Source organism: Marmota monax, unplaced genomic scaffold, assembly GCF_021218885.2.
Source record: "Marmota monax isolate L192 unplaced genomic scaffold, Marmota_monax_Labrador192_F-V1.1 WCK01_AAM20220418_F8-fsc00047, whole genome shotgun sequence".
Classification (NCBI taxonomy): Eukaryota; Metazoa; Chordata; class Mammalia; order Rodentia; family Sciuridae; genus Marmota; species Marmota monax.
This window is the reverse complement of record NW_026692072.1, coordinates 11468092-11487734: the sequence shown is the minus strand read 5'-3', so window position 1 is coordinate 11487734 and position 19643 is coordinate 11468092. Positions and strand designations below refer to the sequence as shown.

The 19643-nt window shown below is 43.2% G+C and overlaps 1 protein-coding gene across 17 annotated transcripts in view; it reads left to right on the top strand.

The window, feature by feature from the left end:
• Positions 1 to 14484: 14484 nt before the first annotated feature.
• Phf21a (PHD finger protein 21A) overlaps positions 14485 to 19643 on the top strand; it is a 189923-nt gene continuing 184764 nt past the window's right edge. For 3 of the 17 annotated variants that reach the window (XM_046456810.2, XM_046456856.2, XM_046456840.2), the window contains exon 1: positions 14486 to 15001. The gene's annotated coding sequence lies outside the window, so the exon portion shown is untranslated. Of the gene's footprint in view, positions 15002 to 16036; positions 17200 to 18760; positions 18778 to 19643 lie in introns of those variants that run through there. The other 14 variants (XM_058583614.1, XM_058583585.1, XM_058583639.1 and 11 more) reach the window with 11 other exon arrangements.

Genomic DNA, 19643 nt, shown 5'->3' with positions numbered 1-19643 from the left:
AAGCCGAAAAATATAGTGCCACAAAAATGTTCTGTTCACAAGATAATTACAGGATTTATTAGAAATATTAATTCATGGTGCACTACAGGCGGCGTGGTCCAGAGCCAAGGGGCCGGTGCCAGCCTCCTGCTCCCCTGCCGCCACAGGCCCCCAGGCTGGGAACTCCGGCGGGGGCAGGCCAGGCGGGGCCCAGGGCGCTGGCAGCAGTACCTGGGGCTGCTGGGGCTCCCGCCCTGGCCGGCCACGCACCCCGCTGTGCTTCCAGTGAGGCGCCCAGTTGAGACCCAGGGCTGACTTTCGGGGGCCGGGGGTGGGGGGTGCTTTTGCTCTTGGGACCAACTCTCCTCCCAGGGAGAAGCAATGTGCGTTTCCTTGGAACTTCGTCTGCAGTGAGTTCATGCATATTCTCCCAAGGTGGAGGAGGATGGTTGAAAAGATGCTGAGTGGCAGGGAGAAGAATGTCACCTCAACATCCCTCGCCAAGCCGAGAGAGAGGTTTGGCTGAGTCTCAAGGACGCGGGTTCCAGCAAGGGCAGGCCCGGCCGCCTTTCTGCGAGCCGAGCCACGTCCTCCTCCAGGAGCTGCGGAATGTCGGGGTGCCTTGGGGTCCTCCTTCAGGGTCTCTCCTAGAATAGGACTGTCCTAAAACTGGCCTCTGAGGAGAGTTGGGGCGGGGGGCGACGTATTAGTTCTCTAAGTGACTTAAGTGGCTTCTTGGCTGATTGTGCTCCCTGGAATGACAGAACAGCCAGAGCTGGTTATGCTCAGTGATCTTGTTTCCCCGCGGTTCCCAGGGTGCCTAGCAGAGAGCCTTAAATAGAGCAGAGCACATGCACAGTTCTGGGTAGTCCCCATCGCTGCTGGCAACACAGTCCTTGTCTTTGGCTCTTTGCTCAAGCTGCTCCAGGGGTTTGATCTGGGACTCTTCCCCTCCTGGTGAACCTGAACTTGTTCATTGAGTCAAGAGATATTTCCTGAGCACCTACTTTGTGCTAGGTTCAGTCTAGGTGCTGGGAATACAAGAATGATAAGATAGAATGGCCCTTTCTTCCCTGAACTTACATCTTCCCATGCATCTTTCTCCTCCTCCTCCTCCTCCTCCTTCTTCTTCCCCTCCCCCTCTCTCTCTAAATATATGTATATATATACACACACATATCAGAAACTTAAGAGAGAGTTTGGTTCTCATTTCTCCTGATCCACTCAGCACATTGTTTCAGAGAGAGAGGGAAAGAGAGAGAAAGTGAGAGTGGAGAGAAAAACTCCCTGTTTTGTGTTAGTCTCCCAGAACAAGGGACCCATTTCTGTCATTCCTTGTTCAAAAATCCCATGTCCCCCACTCAATGCACACACACACATACGTTCCTCGCACGGTTTACATTCATAACATGTACAACCGGAAAGCGGCGAAGTCTGCCTCCCACATTATACAGAGCGGATTGGCAGCTGGGACTGAAGGCGATAGAAATAAGCTATTGATCAAGGGTTATAAAAGTACTGCCACTGGGATCCTGTGATGCCTGCAAGCTGAGGGCAGCAGTAAAGTGCTACACAAATGCAATAACATTTATAACCCGAGGGCAAGTGCTTTTTACATGAAAATAAAAAGCTGATCCTCTGTTAATTCTTTCTTCCTCCTTGGGCTGGGTTGGCCTTTGACAAGGTGTGGACAGGAGCCTATGCCGGGCCACTCTGCATAGGCTGGTCTTGTCCTCTCTGGGTAAGTGACCAGTCTCCTCTTCCCCATCTGGGAGCCTTCCGGTGATCTGGGGAGTAACCTGAAATTATTAGGCTCCCCTGGGAGAAGCAGGGAAGCAGCATCTTCCTGTCACCCTGAGAGGCCCGTAACCTGTCGCCCTGTGGGTCTTGCGTGGTTTGCTTTGTGGTTGCTGCCTGGTCCTGTTGGGAGGTGAACTTTTCACATGAATGGAGGCTGGAAATCACTCACTCTGTACAGCTTCATTCTGTGGTATTTGGAAAGAGGAAAAGTCCTATTTTAGGGAGAGGTAATTGGAAAAGAGAGACAGCTATGGAGATCAGACAAAGAAAAATGCATCATGATGGCTGAATTGGGATAAGCCAGTTTTTTCTTTCCAAAGTCATTCGACCGGTGTTTGCAGGATCCTCAGTCCTGTAAGAGACTCCATAAAAAAAAAAAAAGTTGGGCTATATAATCCAAATAAATGGAGAAAAGGCTTCCTCTTAGAGATTCCCATTGCAGCTCTGAAATGTAAAGGCTCTGAGAAGTCCTGCAGTAAAGCAGCCCTTGAACTTTGCTTAACAGCATCTGCTGGATTCATTCGACTGCCAAACTGTGCATTGCTTTAAAACTTATTTGGGGCCTGGGGCTTCGTGGTGGAGCGCTTGCCTAGCATGTGTGAGGCACTGGGTTTGATCCTTAGCACCGCATGAAAATAGATGAATCAAATAAGGGCCTACTGTCTATCTACAACTGCAAAAAAAATTTTTTTTTAAAAACCCTGATTTTGGGCTGGGGCTATGGCTCAGCAGTAGAGCTCTTGCCTAGCATGTGCAAGGCCTTGGGTTTGATCCTCAGCACCACATTAAAAATAACAAAATAAAGGTATTGTGTACAACTAAAAAATAAATATTAAAAACAACAACAACCCTGATTTTGTTCTCTTTTTATTACCTACAGTGTATTAACACACTCTGGAAAATATTGCCAAAGTACTTGCAAATGGGTACGAGATTCTGCCTGCCATGCATTGTATACTTACCACGCGCAAGACAGTCTATATGGATTATTTCTAATCACCAGAACAACTCTGCGAGTAATATCAGTTTGGTGCCCTTTCACGCCCTGTCCTGTCCCTATTTTGCAGATGAGGTGACAAATGAATAAGTAGCCTGCCCAAGGCCCCTCAGCTAGCTAGTGACTTAGCCAAGATTCTAGCTAGGCCCTTAATCCCAAACCCACAGGTACCATCACAGCAAGTGTCTCAGGATGCAGACTTCTCTTCTTGCCCAGCAGGAGGTGAGTTGCTCATCTTTGGCTCCTTGTCTTGGGACCCATCCCTTCTCGAAGCTTTGCTTGGTTCCTCTCAGCCTCCTGCTGTTCCAGGTTCTCTTCCTTTGGCCTCAAGGGAATTCCCATTAGAAAGCAGAGCCTGAATCTAAGTAGCCATGGGCAGGAATCCCAGTTTTGCCATTTACTATTTATGTGACTTTAGGCAATTTACTTAACCTCTCTGTACCTCAGTTTTCTCACCTATAAAAATTTAAATATGTACAAAATATCTGGCCCAGAATGCTTAGTATATGGAAGATGTTATTTTTCCTGCTCATCATTAACAGTGAACCTTTATGGGGAAAATCTTTATTAGAAATATTTTAGGGATCTTTGCTTTAAATGCACTATCCTGGTGTGACATGATACTGATATCTAAAGATGAGCTGGGAACTGTGGCACATGCCTATAATCCCAGCAGTTCCCCGAGGCTGAGGCAGAAGGATCCTAATTCAAAACCAGCCTCAGCAATTTAGCGAGGCCCTAAGCAACTCAGTGGGACCCTGTCTCTAAATAAAATGTAAAAAGGGCGTGGGATTGTGGCTCGGTGGTTAAGCACCCCTGGGTTCAATTCCTGGTGCCAAAAAAACAAAAACAAAAACAAACAAAATACAAGAGAAATTTAAAGATGAAAAAACAAAAGCCTTTAAGCCAGTAACTTTTTCAACTGAACAACTAGCTTATAGCAGAACTGGGACCTGGATTCCCAGTTCACAGAAATTTAAGACACCTTGATGTGTCAAAAAGCTAACTGCAGGGCTGGGGTTGTGGCTCAAAGGTAGAGCGCTTGCCTAGCATGCATGAGGCTTAGATCCTCTGCACCACATAAAAAATAAAACAAAAGTATTGTGTCCACCTGCAACTGAAAAATAAATATTTAAAAAAAAAAAGCTAACTGCACTTGAAAAGGCAGAACATTATACATTCAAAGCTTTGGAAACTGTTACCAGTTGAAATCCAATCAGGGATGAGATGATATTTCTCTGAAATTATGATTGGTAAAATAAAAATGAAAACTTTAATGTGAATATTAAATCTAAAAAAAATCTAAACCCACCCTCTTTTTTTTTAAACAGTGCTGGTATTGAACCCAGGGCCTTTGTACATGGTGAGTAAGTACTCTACCAATGAGCTACAAACCCCTAAGAGTTCACTTTTAAAAACTGGAAACGGAGCGCACTTGCATGACCTACTATCACATTTTGTCTGTTTTCTCACTTTTTTTGGTTATTCATGTCTCAGGCCGAAACATTTTTCTTTAAAACAACATTTTTGTAAATTGACTTAGGTTTCAATAACGTATGAACATAAAAGCGCCGTGTTAATGTTGTCATACTCTCGGTTGGTTTTGCTCTGTGATCTTTTTGGTTGTGCCTAAGCTGCTGAGGCGAGGACATTCTGGGATGAAATGAGCTGTCTTTAGGCACAGTTAGTAACAAAGCTTAGGTTCGGGCATTTCAGCGTGGAATGGATCTGTTCCCATCAACCCACTGACGTTTATCAAAGGAAATATAATATTCATCCAGATTGGAATTGGAATGAGTTTTTCTTTTCTATTAGATGAACAGCAACAACACAATGTACTTGGAAAAATAATAAGTTTGAGCTTATGCTAATTGAGAAACTAGTATTAAAATAAAGTGGTTTTGGCTCCAACACCTGCACCTTCTGGGAGTGAAACATCCCCAATCGGCTATTGGAAAATACTTCTTCTTCTTCTTTTTAATTCACACTCTCAATATGTTGGGAGAACATAATATTGCTTCAGTCTACTTCTCTGCTATCTCCATGCGCTTCTTAAATCCTAGCCTGCTGCTTCTGCTGCCTCTGGTTTTGTTCACCAACCCAGACAGTGTGATAGTATTATCTTAAACTAAAATTAGAATTTCGCTAATTCCCTACCTTTCAAGTACAGCACACTCTTCAGGAAGCTCATTCCTTTGCAACTTCTAACTCATCACTTCTCTGTAAGCAAAGAGGGAGGACTGAGCAGGATGGCAGGCCCATTTTACAGATGGGGGCAGTGTGGACCGAGTCCCTCCCACCTCCTCAACCGCACCGTGCTGACTGGTTTTATTTATATAACAAATGCAAACACAGATGATCCACCTCTGTTTAGTTCTGGGGACCGCTGTAGCTACAAAGATACTTGAAGTCTAAAGTTTTTGAGCTCTGAGAATATTGAAAACATTTATTATTTTTGTTTGTTTAGACCGAGTCTCGCTTTGTTGCCTAGCTGGTCTCAAAATCCTGGGTTCAAGTAATCCTCCCGCTTCAGCCTCCCAGGTACCTAGGACTAAGACGTGGGTCACTCTACCTGATTTTATAATTTAAATCCTTCTAACATTGCCATCTGTGGGGAAATAATATCCCATTACAGATGAAGAACATGAGGCCAACGAGAAAGTAGATTGGACTTAAAATGCAAAAATAAAATCTAGGCCTTCTGCTTCTCCATTCCCACTACTTTGGGGTACAGTTCTTCCATGTCTTCTGGCTTAGAAGTATACGATTGGCTAGTTTAACATTAATGGGTGTCAGGTTCATCTAAAGAGCATGACCTTAGTATGTAAATTATTCAGGAATGAGGTTGATGTGACTATTTATAGGTCATAAATCAGTTATAAACTCAGAAATTTGAGAACAGGTGCCTAAATAGGGAGGCAATTGTTATCTATTTAGGGCTTAATTTAAATATGCAGAGCTGGGCCTGATCATGAACACCTCCAATCTCAGGGGCTCAGGAAGCTGAGGCAGGAGGATGGCAGGTTCAAAGCCAGACTCAGCAACTTAGCAAGGCCCTAAGCAATTTGGCAAGAACCTGTCTCAAAATAAAAAATAAAACGGGCAGGGATGTGGCTCAGTGGTTAAGTGTCTTTTAGTTCAATTCGTGGTACTAAAAGAAACAAGTAAATAAAGAAGTAAACAAATATGAAGGGCTAAAACAAGGCATAATTTCATATCTGATATTCTTTTCTCTGGGTGCTGGGAGAAGCAGATAGAATAGGTGCTGAGTCTAGGTAAGACAAAATAGATTTCCCTCTTGAGAAAGTTCCAAACAATTGGTAATGGTGGCCTGATGCACATACTGTGTTGAGAAGGATTCTGAGGCCAAGTTCAGGCTCTGGGAAAACCACAGGCCATGGATTGCCGTCCTGGCCTGGCTATTTCATACCCTTTACCCATCAGTTAGAGGTGCTTCATGTACACGAGAACACCAGGTCTCATTTATTCACCATAATTGTCCTGCTAAATTTTATATGCTGAAATATCTCCTGCCACCAATCAAGGAAAGAGATACCGAATTGTCTCCTTTCAAAGACCCTTTGAGCAATAATAAGCCATTTACAAGATGGAGATAATTAAGAAGAAATAAGAGAAATCCAAAGGTCCAGCTGTGACAAATCAGGCCACTGACTGGATTTCAGGGAGCTTCTTGTTGCCATGTCCCAGAGGGGGAGCCTCCTCAGCCACGTGGGGGATCTGAGACAGGGTCTGCCTCTGTTTTTTTTTTTTTTTTTTCCTTTCCCTGCATCTCTTTCTCTCAAACAGTATTCAAGTTGATTCAAGAGCACAGCTACATCTTCTTTCAGTGTGAGGGGATGCCGGGCCGGAAGATACATATTTGAGGTCATTCATAAGCTGTTAGGTGCTGCAGTGGTTTGGTCCTGGAGAAAGCCCCAAAGGAGTCAACCTGCTTGAATGCACAGGCCTTTCAGGACTCTGGGCCCACATCACACAAACCATCACTCAGACCTTCCTCTGGTCTTTGAGCAAATCAGGTCACGTCCTGTTTGGATGCCAGGCACACTCCTGTGGCTTTCTGTTCAGAGCTGTACTATCTTCACAGCTATTTGGTTCGTCACCCTGCCTGCCACCTCCACATAACCCTGCTTTCTGTAGCTTGACCACAGACCTACTCTGCCTGCTGGTCTGAGTCCTGGGGCCCTGGGACAGCACCTCTTAGCTATTCTGATTCAGCTCCACTGAAGAGGAAAGTTTCCTTTCTTTTTTCTAAAAACATTCTTGAGGTCTCCAGACCTTCCTTCCTGTGATCCTTGGGGGTATCATCCTAAATGGATAATGATTTATTTTTATGGGGAGCTTAAGTGCCAAACTAGTCCAAACCTATACAAGTATTCATTTAATTCTGACAACAATCCGTTATTATCCCATTTAACAAATGAGAAGACTGAGGCACTTGAAGTAAATCATCCAAGATCATATACCAATGATAGATTGTAATATGACTTTGGCAATCTGATTCCAATTTATCTTTTTTTTTTTAAATTTTCAATGGACCTTTATTTTATTTATTTATAGGCAGTGCTGAGGATCGAATCCAGTGCCTTGCACATGCCAAGCAAGTGTGTTACTGCTGAGCCCCAGCCCCAGCCCCTCCAATTTATTGTTTATTATTGGCAATACCTCCATTTGATAAATAAAAATCATATTTGCATCTTAAAGACAGTTGCTATCTGATCTGGAAAATCCTCACTATCTTCTTTCAAATTCATGATTCTCCTTTTTTATCTCCCCTGAATAATATAAAATATATGTTTATTATGGAATTCTCTAACCTTCAAAAACACCCAGTGAGAACATAGGTATGTTTGTTCTGTGAAAATTGATCAAAATGTATAACTTGTGATTTGTGCACTTCTCTGTGTGAATGTTATTACTTCAATGAAAAATTCACATAAAAATATTCCAGATCCCTTCACTTAGAGAACACTCCCTGTACCCCATTTGAGGATGTGATGAAATAGGTGAATTTTGCAACAGCACCTAGTCAGATTTAAATGTTCAGGACTCAACAAACGTTGTGCTAGCTATGCAGAGGTTGTGAAAAACTTATTAGAACATTATTTCAATGAGAGGAAGAGAATCTTATATTATGGCAACAAACCTGTGCCCTAACCAATATAACTTGGAAGACAAAAGGTCACATTTTCCAGTTTAATGCTAACTTTCCCTTGGTTGGAATTGGGGAAACAACATTTATAAAAGGGTTTTGCTCCTATCAATGTGCTAATTAGTGCTTTAGGTTTCTCAGTGTCAATGTTCATGGAAGACAAATAATTGATATGTATTTGTGCAATGTAATACAATTTGCCAAAGGACTAAAATGACATTTATCAATGTCATTGACACACACACTACCTCACTTAACAGTTGTAAGAACTCTCTAAAGGTATACGATTATTTCTGCATTTTGCACATAAGGAAACCTAGGCTTATCCCATCTCATCATTTACCCAAGGTCAACATCAATGTTCCTAATTCCTCAAGAATGAGCCCTGCTCCTTTCTGTGAACAGCTCAGACCCCCTCAATCCAGTTGTTTAAGGATTTTTTGTTTTCCCCATCTTGGACAAGTAATCAGGCCCAGAGAGATAAAATGATTAGTTAGACATTTGCAGAACCCAGACCCAGGCTCAGGTACTTGGACTCCAAATCTGGTGACGCCTAACACTAGATAACACCTTTGCTTAAGCCTGCAGTGTAATTTATTTATGTTGATATGAGATAAACTAAAGGTGGAAATAATGACATGATAAAATTCTTTCGACATCCCCAGTCTTGGAAGATTTCCCTGTGATACTTTTAAGAGTTCAGCAGCTTTAAGGCACGCGTGTCTACAGCTCTGATTGTGACCATTTTAGTTTTTAGTGACAGGTTCAACCTAGGCCTCCTGATCTGCATCACTTTTGGAAAAGAAATCGGGGCTGTGCTTCTAGGACAGTAGAGTCACAGACACCCAAAAGCATATGTGAATCATCCATAGCATCTGATCTAGTTCAGGGGCTCTCAACTCCGTCACCCCAGCCCCAATCTAGGTGAGATTTTATCCTCTTCCCATCACCCCGTTCACACACACAGGAGGCATTTGGTGATATCTGGAGATATTTTGGGTTGTCAAACTGTGGGGAAGCTCTCACTGGAGCTGGTGAGTACGGGCCAAAAGATGCTGAACATCCTACAGTGTCCCCGACAACACAACAACAAAATTGCCTGGCCTAGAAGGTCAACAGTGCCTGTGTTGAGGAGCATTGGTCTAGTTAACGCTATTAGATGCACCTGAAAATCACTTAGGATAAAATTGACCTTGGAGTTTATGTCGAAGTAATGAAATTGGAGGTATTCTTCAGAGAGTGGACTGCTTATCCACCAATATTTATTTATTTACAAGTTACACCTGGCTTTTTTCCAGTTATGATTTTGGCTTACTATAAAACAGTTAAAATGAAGATTTTTTTTTTTTAAAAGAGCAGAAACCACTGAGACAGAGAAACTGGGGATTTACTGTCATAATTCTTTAAAAATCACATTGATATGCCTCCTCTACTTATTTAAGTGCTTTGTTGGTATGAGCCAGGTTTTCATTTATTCCAGCCCAATAAGAGTTAGAAAAAACGACCTGGTGAGTTCCAATAGTTACCACCCTGCCTCAGCGAAGAAGTAGGACCCTCAGGTTTTCAGAGTCTTCTTTAGGCTGACCTTTTAAAAGAGAATGGGTGACTTTTCAGCCTGGAGCCAAAAAAAGGATAGTGATCCTGTGAAAAGGGGAGGGGAGCCAGATTGGATGAGAAAACCGTCAATTAGTCCTTTGGTGGGTGGGCTATTACTTTCTTTGAAATACTGTCAAATTCCAATACATCAGAGATAATATGCACAAATATAAGTAAAAAAAAAAAAAAAACTTAATATTGGGCTGGGGTTGTGGCTCAGTGGCAGAGTGCTTGCCCAGCACATGTAAGGCACTGGGTTTGATCCTCAGCATCACATAAAAAATAAAAAAATAAATTAAATAAAGCTATTTAAAAAAAGGGTTTAGTACTTAATATCTGAGAGTTCACTGTTACTACAAAACTGTAAATGAGGAAATTAAGGGAAAACTTCTTTGTTCTTTATTACTGTAAATAATACCTGTCATATTTTTTTTATATATTTAGTGTGTATGTATGAGTGTGTGTGAAGTTAGTTGTTTTATCTTTTTTGACCCTGCAGGTCAAACCCAAGACAATGTGCATACTAGGGAAGCGCTCCACCACTGAGTTATTCCCCAGCCCTGTCTTATCATTTTGAATGATAAATTTTATTATCACTAGAATCCCAATGTTAATTAAATATTTTCTATCAAAAAGTTATTTAAATTCCTACCTCTTATCTTACAACAAAAAATTAATAAATGTAACCAGGTAAATGTAAAAAAAACCAGAAACCATAAAAATGCAAGAAGAAAACTATAAGTACTTGTCTAATTTTGAAATTTGATGACCTCTTGAAGCATAGAACACAAGGCAGGAACATAAAGGAAAACGCTGATAGATTTGACTACTTTTATAAAAATTAAACTGTACATCTGATATCTAAAAACTTTCAAAATTTGAGTTTTATTTGGCTGAAAGCGATTTTAATAGTAATTACATGGATTTTTTGGGGGGGTGGTAGTAACTAGATAACAGGAGAGGTCTAACTTATTGTACATCTGCTATCATTATGCCATTTTATTTATTTATTTTGCAGTGCCTGGGATGGAATCCTAGGCCCCACATATCCTAGGCAAGGGCTCTCTCACTGAGCTATATCACCAGACTGCCTATGCCACTCATTTCTAAAAGTTGCATGACTTACCTCAAAGGAGCTTTTGGTAGTAATCTTTCAGTTTCCAGCTTATTTCTGGGGTTTTCATTAATATGTATGAATTATCTTTTTTTCCCCTTTAGCATTTATGTCATTCAATCCTTACAACAATTCTGTAAGATATTAACTTTATTCTATGACAAACACCAAAGTTCAGAGAGCCTAAGTGTTTTGCCCAAGGCCACACAGCGGTATACACCCACAAAGTGACCTGAGTCAGGCATACAAAGATGCACAGGGCCTAAGACCCACTAAAATTTACCACAATTCCAACCTTAGAACTTTTAACGAACTTAAGACCTGAACCCTATATACTACAACTGTCAAGATATTGGGATGCCACCTGTTCAGCTTCTCCAGAGTTATGTTAATTCAGAAAAATGAATCTGTGGACACAGGAAAAGATGTGTTATGTAGTTCTATGTCCCAGATATTTTACATGAATTATTTCATTCAATCCTTTCAATGGCCCTTGAAACTTTTTTTTTTTTTTTTTAAATCAAACCCAGGCCTTGATCCTGTTAAACTAAGCACAGGCCCTACCACTGATCTATTATCCCCCCCACCCACCCCAACAACTACATTGTACAAAATAGGAGAACACAGGCTCTGAGAAGTGAAGTAACTTGTCCACATTGCCTTAGTTGAAACAGAGATACTTTTTAGGTCTCAGAATCCATGTCTGAATGATTCCACTCTGCTTCACCCTCCCAGAGTGGGGAAGACTATATAAATGGAAACACGACCTATCAAAGAATCACAAGCTACAGTATTCTTCTCCATAAAGTTTGGTAGTTATAGGAATTTTAGACATTAAACAGTTGATATTTTAGTAAAGTGTAAATATTTGGAATAGGACTTTCCAGGATATTGACACCTGATTGTTGTACCAAGAACCCTCTGGTAGGAGAAGTTCAATGGCTATTCAACTTTAGTCTTCTGTAGCAGGGATGGGCAAATGACAGCCTATGAGTCCAATCCTGCCCGTTTTTGTAAGACCCCACAAGCAAAAATGCTTTTAACTTTTTTTTTAATTGCTGGGGGTCTGCTCAGTGATAAGAGTGCTCACCCAGCACTGAAAATCAAACAAACAAAACCCTATATTTTTAACGGTTGAAAAAAATCAAAGTAATATTTTATAACACATGAAAAGTACATAAGATTCAAATGTCAAGGCCCATAAATAAGCAATTTTTATTAGAACACGGCCAGACACTTTAAAAAGTATTGTCTACAGAATCTTTAGTGTTATAAGGCATGGAGTTGAGAAGTTGTGACACATGTTATAGTCTGCAAAGACTAAGATATTTACTATTAAAAATGTTTGCTGACTTGTTCTATAGCTAATACACATTCATGCACAATTTGAGTTTCTGGAATTTTTTTTTTCTGTGAAATTCTAAAAAAAGAAAAAAAGAATTATTCCAGAAAGGACACTAAAGCAGTCTTCCTCTGAAAAAATGTTGACAGCCTGAGATGCTCTGAAATGACACCTTGAGGTTATGGTTCCAGTGAGGGGGTGATCCAGTTTCAAAGGCCCTCTCCCTCACTCATTTTAAACAGTTACCTTAGGATGGTAAAGCTGGGTACCCAACCTGTCCTTCAGTTATTCATCTTGACTGCATTATGGGTTTAGTTTCACAACATTATGAGTTCATCCAGGCTTCCTGAATCATTTATAGGGATTTTCATTTCGCTCTCAAACTCTTATACACTTTCTCTGCTGTGAATTTTTTTAACATAAAGTCAGACTACCAAATGGCCTACACATGTAAAATAAAATTCATACTTTTTAACTTTAAGAAGTCAGATTTTTTTTTTAAAGAAATGCTTTCTCTTTGAGAAGCTTAACTTAATTTTGTAGGTCGTAAAAGTAAGAAAATACCTTCATATCCAATGATCTCAAAGCACCTCTATGAAAATACATAACAAGGCAAGAAATATGTATTTATTTTTAAATACTATTTCTTAGAGGAAATATTATTTAATGGAAAGAAAAGATGTGACTAGTACAGATCAAGTCCAAGGCTATTTCTGGTTCTGCAAATGACTCACTTTGACTTTGGGAAAATCATCTCCCCACTGTTGCTCTTTATCTGCAAAAACTGGACTTCATGCCTATGGGAGTTGCATGGCTAATCAATGCCTGGAAAATGCGTAGTGGCAGATGCTACAAAAGTGCTGAGCCTTAAAAACAAAACCACCCCCACCCCCCATTTGTATTCAGTTGAGGTTGGGGTTTATTGTTATTTAACATTCGAAGGCCAACACTATGTTAAGTCCAGCGTGCTGCACAGAACAGATAATATCACTGTCCAGATGGGATTTTTTTTTTTTTTAGATCTAGGATTTTTTACTTTTTTTCTTTTATTATGTGGGTTATTTTAGAATTCAGTAATACATGGGTACGAAAACAGTGAGCTTTAAGTTGAAAACTATCGATTTAAAAATCTAAATAAACCTCTTCCTCCAAAAAAAAAAAAAAAAAAAGCCCTCCCCCGCCCCGCCAAGAAATCTCTGAAAACAAGAATTCTTCTGATGTTTTTTCTCCTCCCTGCAGTTCTCCATGTTACAGTCCTTGGAGGTAGAATAGGCATAAAATACTTTCACTAATAAAATATGACAAACCGCCGGATTATACGTGGCCGATTCCCAGTGATTGCCCTGCTACACAAAGCAGAAAAGTAAATGCCATCATCCCCCTTAGAACAAAAGAACTTAGGAATAAAAAACATGGAGAGGGGGGAGAAAGCAGCAATAAATAAAGGTGAGCGAAGGACCCCGTCCCCCGCCCCTCCCCGTAGCGAGTGTAGGACTAAGTACGGCTAATAAAGTGGTTCAAGGGTAGTTATTTGGAAAGGGGGCGGGGTGGCGAAGGGAGGGAGCGGGCGAGCGGCGGCCGGGGATTGCATGTTGCATTCGACTTGAGGTTGCATCTTTCTCCTGTTGCCTGGACCACGCTCCCCCATTGCAGTGCTTCCCCATTGCTTCTCCTCGCTCCTGCCCTCGCAGCTTGTTTTCCCCCCTTCAAACTGCTGTTGCACTGGAGGGAGTTGGGGCCGCTCCGGAGCCCCTTTGCAGCTCCCGCCGGCGGGAGGGGTAGTTGGGCTCGGGCCGCGGAGTTGGGGGGGCCGCAGCGGGCTCCGGCCTCGCCTCTGCTGCGGCTGCATGGGAGCCGAGCTGCAGCGCTGCACGGGCCCAGGATTGCGGCGGCCCCGGAGTTTGGCCGCCGCCGCTCCGTGCTCGGCCCCATCACCGCCGCCGCCGCCGCCGCCGCCGCTGCACTGGAGTTTGGCTGCTGCTGCCCTACTTCACTCTAGTTTAGTTTCACTCACTTTACATCCGGGTTTTTTCCCTAGGCAATGGGGGCCGCAGCACACCCCGTTCCTTAGGCAAAGTGAAATAAATTCGCCGCACCGACACGTCAAGTAGTCCGCCCGCCCGAACGCCGCCGCGGGCCCCCGCCGCCCCCCCCGCCGCCGCCCCGCGCCCCCGGGGGGGACCCGCGCGTCCCGGGAGCCGCGGGAGGGGGCGCGGGGGCCCGGGCCGGCCGCCGTACAACTCCGCCCGGCGGCCCCCTCCCGCCCCGCCGTGCCCCTCTCCCCCGGCGCCTCCACTCCCCCCTCCCTCGTCCCCGCTTTCCCAGCCCAGTCCCTCTCGCCCGGCTCTCGGGAGCGGCGGGGGCGCGCACGGCGGCGGCGGCGGCGGGCCGGCGGGGCCGCGCGGCGGGTTCCCGCGCGGGCGAGTGTGTCTGGGCCTGGGCGGAGGGATCCCCGGGCTGAGGCGGCGGAGGTGCTGCGGCCCGGGGCCGGGTGGTGAATGGGCTGGTGGTGCTCGCTGCTGCTGCTGAGAGGAGGAGGAGGAGGATGAAGAGTTGGGCTTGTTTGTCTCCCACAGTTTCTCTCCTGCTGCTCTGATTCCCACCCCCCATTCCGGCCCGGGGCCTGTGTGTGTCTCTCCTGAAGGAGGAGGAGGCTCCAGTTCCTCCCCCCACCCCCTCCTCCCCACCCCCCCTTGCCTGGGGAAGAGGAGGAAAGAAACAGCCCAGAGAGAGAGAGAGTGAGTGAGTGAGAGAGAGAGAGAGGGAGAGAGAGAGAGGAGAGGAGGAGGAGGAGGAGGGAGAAGGGAACAACCTACCATCTTAACACACTAATATCTAAAAAGTGCGAGAGGCCCAGAGCAGCAGCAGAAGCAGCAGCAGCAGCTCCAGCTTCTTCCCTCCCTCCCCATGAAGAAGAGTTCCCTCCTCCTCCTCCTCCTGCTTCTCCTGCTCAGAGTTCCTGCCTCCAGCTGCCAGGGGGGACAGCCAGCCAGCAGCAGGAGGGTGCAGTATCCCAGCTTTTCCATTCTCTCTTCTCACTCTCTTTTTTTTCTTGAGTAGCTCTATTTCCCCTCCCTCCCCCTTCCCCTCTCCCCCTCTCCCTGTCGCCCTCTCTCCCTCTGTCTTGTCTCTGGTGTTTGTCTCTGGGAGGAACAGGGGCTGCCTGCTTGGAGTTTGTTGTGGGGGGAGGTAGGGGGAGGGGAGGGGTGTGTGGGAGGGAGGAGGGAAAGGGGGTGTTCTCGTCAGGACCCCTCAGTCAACTTGAGATTTGAGCAATAACTTCCCCTTCGGGGCGCCCCCCTGCGTGCCCTTCCTATTCCTCCCCCCCGAAAAAAAGACAATGGGAAAACCTCGTCTCCCCCTTCCTCCCCTCTGCCCTCCACCCCTCCCCAGGATAGATTGGAAGTAAGTTTATGAGCAGCCTCGGGAGCCTGGGCGCTGAGTGCAGGGCCGGAGCGGGTGACAGAGGCGGCGCGCCGGGGGTGGCGGGGAGGGGGCGTCACATTGTCCCGGCTGGGGGCCGGCCGGGGGGCCGCGGGCGGGGGCGGGGGGCGCGGAGCCTCGGCCGCCCCCTCCGGCTCCCCCTCGGCCCGGGGAGGGTCGCGTGGGCTCTTCCACCCCCCCCCCCACCCCGGGATGCTGTCGGGGGGAAGTTTTTATTATGGTTATTTATTTAATTTAAAAAAAAATTTTTTTGGAAAACCATCTTGTTTGATGACTGAGGGATCTGGTTAAAAAAAAAAAAAAAATAAGCTGCGGCTGCTGACGCCGCCGGGCCCGAGTGTGTGTGTGTGTGTGTGTGTTGGTGCATTTGTCTTGGGTGGCCGGAGCAGCGTTGGGGAAATTCCGCTTATTCTTCTTCTTCTGCAACTTGTTATTCCGGAGAGTCTGCCTGCACCCCTCACCCCGGGGCCGGCCCTCCCGCAGTCGCCCCCGGCGCCCGCGGCCGCGGGGCGCCCCGGGACCCCGCGCGGGCCGGGCCGGACAGGCCGCTCCGAGAGGGGCCGCGGCCGCCCCTCCCCCCCGTGCCCCCGCCGGGGGGAGGGGCGCGCGGAGTGGGACTCTTTCCGTTTGGTCCAGCCCCGTCGTGCACGCAGTTCCCAACACTTCTCGTCATCCTCTCCCTGCTCTTTATTCTGCTGAGCGGTGCTGCTAGGATTTATTTTTCTTTTTCTTTCTTTCTTTCTTTTTTTTTTTTTTTTCCCTCCTGACCACGTTCGCGATGGTGGGTAGCAGCAAGGTGGCCCTGGCAGGGGAGGGGTTGATCTCGAGATTGGGCACCGGGCGAGAATGTCTTCTTTCAACTTTGTCTGTGGCTTGCACCCCGGGAGGAGGCCACACGCCGGTTGTGGGGTGTAGATGTGCCGAGAGTGATTTCTAAGTAGTTGAGTTGTTGAGATGAGGGGACGACTGCTAATGGTAGGCAGGTTTTGTTTTCATTGGTGAATCCGGTGTCATCATATTCCGGTCATATGTTGAAATATTCTTTGTTTAGGTCTTGAAGTAGAGGATCTCACCCTGCACGTCCATTTGTGTTGTTTTTAAATGATGTCTCTGGGAGTATGGATTTCTAGAATTTCAAATGTGAGTTAAGGTCCGGACGTGTTTGGGCCTCAACACTGGCCTTGACAGTGAACTTTGTGGCTATGTTTCAGATTTCAGTGATTTGCCCCATAGCTGGGGTGCTAGTTGTGCATTTTTTTTAATGGTAGGTGTCAGGAATGTAGATATTTGAGCTAGGGAAGTTAGGAACATTTATATATTAATAATTGATAGCTGAATATTAGAATCAGATTAATTTAGGCTGATGAAAGTTTTTTGTTTTTTTTTTTAAAGCAGTTGTGCACTCTAGGAAGGAACCTTTTGATAGGCAACTTTATAGGGGTTCTTTAGAGTGAGGAGCTGGGATATGCCTTTTAGAGTATACTATTCATCAACATCAACATCTGCAGCTATATTGAAGGCCTAGTAAGGGGTCTGAAATTGAGGCTTAAACATGCTTCTCAGTGTTTATGTTATTTGTTTACATTTGGTATTCGTTTACGTTTGGGTAAAGGAAATAAATAGGTCAGCTTTTGTTTGGTTTTTGAAGGTTAGCCCACTCCCCTTTCTTCAAAGTTTCACAATTTACTTGGTTTACAGGCTTGTAGGAAACGATTACTACATTTTTACTGGAAATACTATTATTCATTTTAATTTCGGTAAGTGTCTTATTTTCTTCTTCAGTCTTTATTTGTGTATGGAATCTGGGGTGGGGGGCTTAACACAAGTTATTAGGAGCCATTTAAAATGTTCGAAGAATGCATTTGGAAATATCAGAACATATCTTTTGATGGCAAAGGGGAAGTTTTTGTGTGCATTTAAACTCATACTTATTAAAAAATATTCTGTACCTAAGACTTCTGTAGATAAATAATTATAAGTGAAGAACATAACAATAGTGCGGAAAATTCTCAAAACACAAACATATGGCCAACTTGTTAAAAACTCCAAGTGCTTTTCTTTTGCTTTTGGTAACATAATAGTATTTGCAGCTGGACTGGCATTGCTTGGCTACCCATAATAAAGTCTTTGGTGTCAGTGCTTTTGATGGCATTTTAATTTAGTTTTTAGAAAGTTTTGAAAGACTTTATTTTAAGGATGTTGCACTTTGGACTTGGGCAAGTCTTTATGGAACCGGTGATAAGACATCTACCTATGCCATATTTTATTAAGTATAAGTGATGGATGGGGCACTATTTCTTTTAGCTTTGAAGGGTCCATCTTTTTCCTTATTTAATTATCTGGAAGGAGTGGTCTCAGAAATACTCTTCTTCTGCTTACCTGAAGATCTCTAAATGATATCCAGCAGGAGGTGCTACAACGAGATAAAGGAAATTTTTGAATTTTGAGGGTCTTAATACTTACTGCAGCTCTACTTAAGCTTCAGCTAAGCAACAGGATTAACACCTTAAAGTTTCAGAAAGATTTTGAGTAAGTCCATTAAAAAATACCATTAATAAATTTCATTTGCTATTTGAAATTTTTGACCATGTTTTACCTGCTTATGATACTATGCAGAGTAGATTTGTTGTGGATAGCTTAAGAATGCTGGGGTTAGGTATAGAGTGCTGTTAGAATTTTTTTGTTTTTGAAGGGGAATGTAATGATGAATTACATTAAATTCTTGTAATGATGAATGAGGGGTTGAACACATTTTTAAAACGTGCATTTATAATAAACAAAAATCATTGGTATGATGTGGGTTTTAAGCCTTGTGATCTTTTCTATAATAATAATATAAATAGGATGTAGAGTAGTTGAGATTTTTGGAAAGAAGGATCTGTGTGGAAAAAATTTTAGATTGTGTGTGTGTATGTTCTTGAATCTTTGGACAGTGATTCTACGATAGATAGAGAGCTTCTTAGGCACCCAACTTTATAAATACGTATGGTTGATGTATTTAAGTTGGTCTCCACAGGTTGAGATTCTTGAACTATAGTAAAGTTACATTTGTGGGTATAGATCATTGCTGACAATGGCTTAGTTAAAACTTAACAAAAACTGCATAAAGACCAAGTAACTACTTTAACAGTTTCATAGCATTTGCAGCATATGGTCCTTTGAAACTCTGTGTTAGTGAATTATCAGGGGCAATAATCATGCTACTGTGGTTGCTTGTAAAGTTTTATATCAAAGTTTTAAAAACTTGGAAATGTATAGAAAATGTAGTGAACCTGCTTTGTGTTTTGTCTTTTTTGTAGGCATACTATACTGCTTTCTTAGTATGATCAAATTAGGTAAGACATATGAAAGTTCTTTGTAAATTTTAAGAAGCCATGCAGATAGTTGTCGGGATAGATAGCCAATTAATACATAAACAGAACTTATATCTTAAAATGCTAACTTTCTCCCTGTCAGTTGGGAAATTAATGCATTAAAAGTGCACCCTGGACACTTCATGAATTTTTGTTTTTTAAATACTGATGTGGTTACCAAAAATCTCTTTGTTATAGTTTTGAATCTTTGTTTAAAAAATGCTGCCTAGGCAGTTTACCATAATTCAAAAAAAGACCATTTTTCCTTTTTAAGATCTTAAGAAATGTATGTCCCCTATTACTGTTTTTCTTCCTTTCTTCATTGATGTAATAGTAGTTGATTTTTAGTGAGTGTTTAAGTTCCTCATCTCTTCTTTAGATTGTTAATAACACACAGAGTAATAGATGTCATGGCTCAAGTTTTGATTGACTCTGGGAACTTTCTGAAAAATTCTTACTGACTTAAGCTTTCAACCTTGTTTCACAGTCAAAATATGTGCATCTGTATGTGTTAGTATTAGGTATATGTGTGTATTATTTTTGCTTTTCTATTTTAGAAGGATGCACGGGGAAATGACTACTCATATCTAGAGGAGTACACTGAAATATTTTTGTGTAAAAATAACCCAGAAGTTTAAACCTTGAGTTGTGGCTTTCTTCATAGACTTCTGCTCATAGTTTTGGAACAGAAAATTAAAAAACAAAACAAAATAAAACAAAAAAATTACTCAAACCAAAATATAGCTAATTGGGAATCCTTCTTTTCATGAATATAGCAAAAGGTATAGTATCTTAAATTTTAGAAGTGACTATTTTTTGTGAGATAGCCCCAATTAGAAAATAAATAT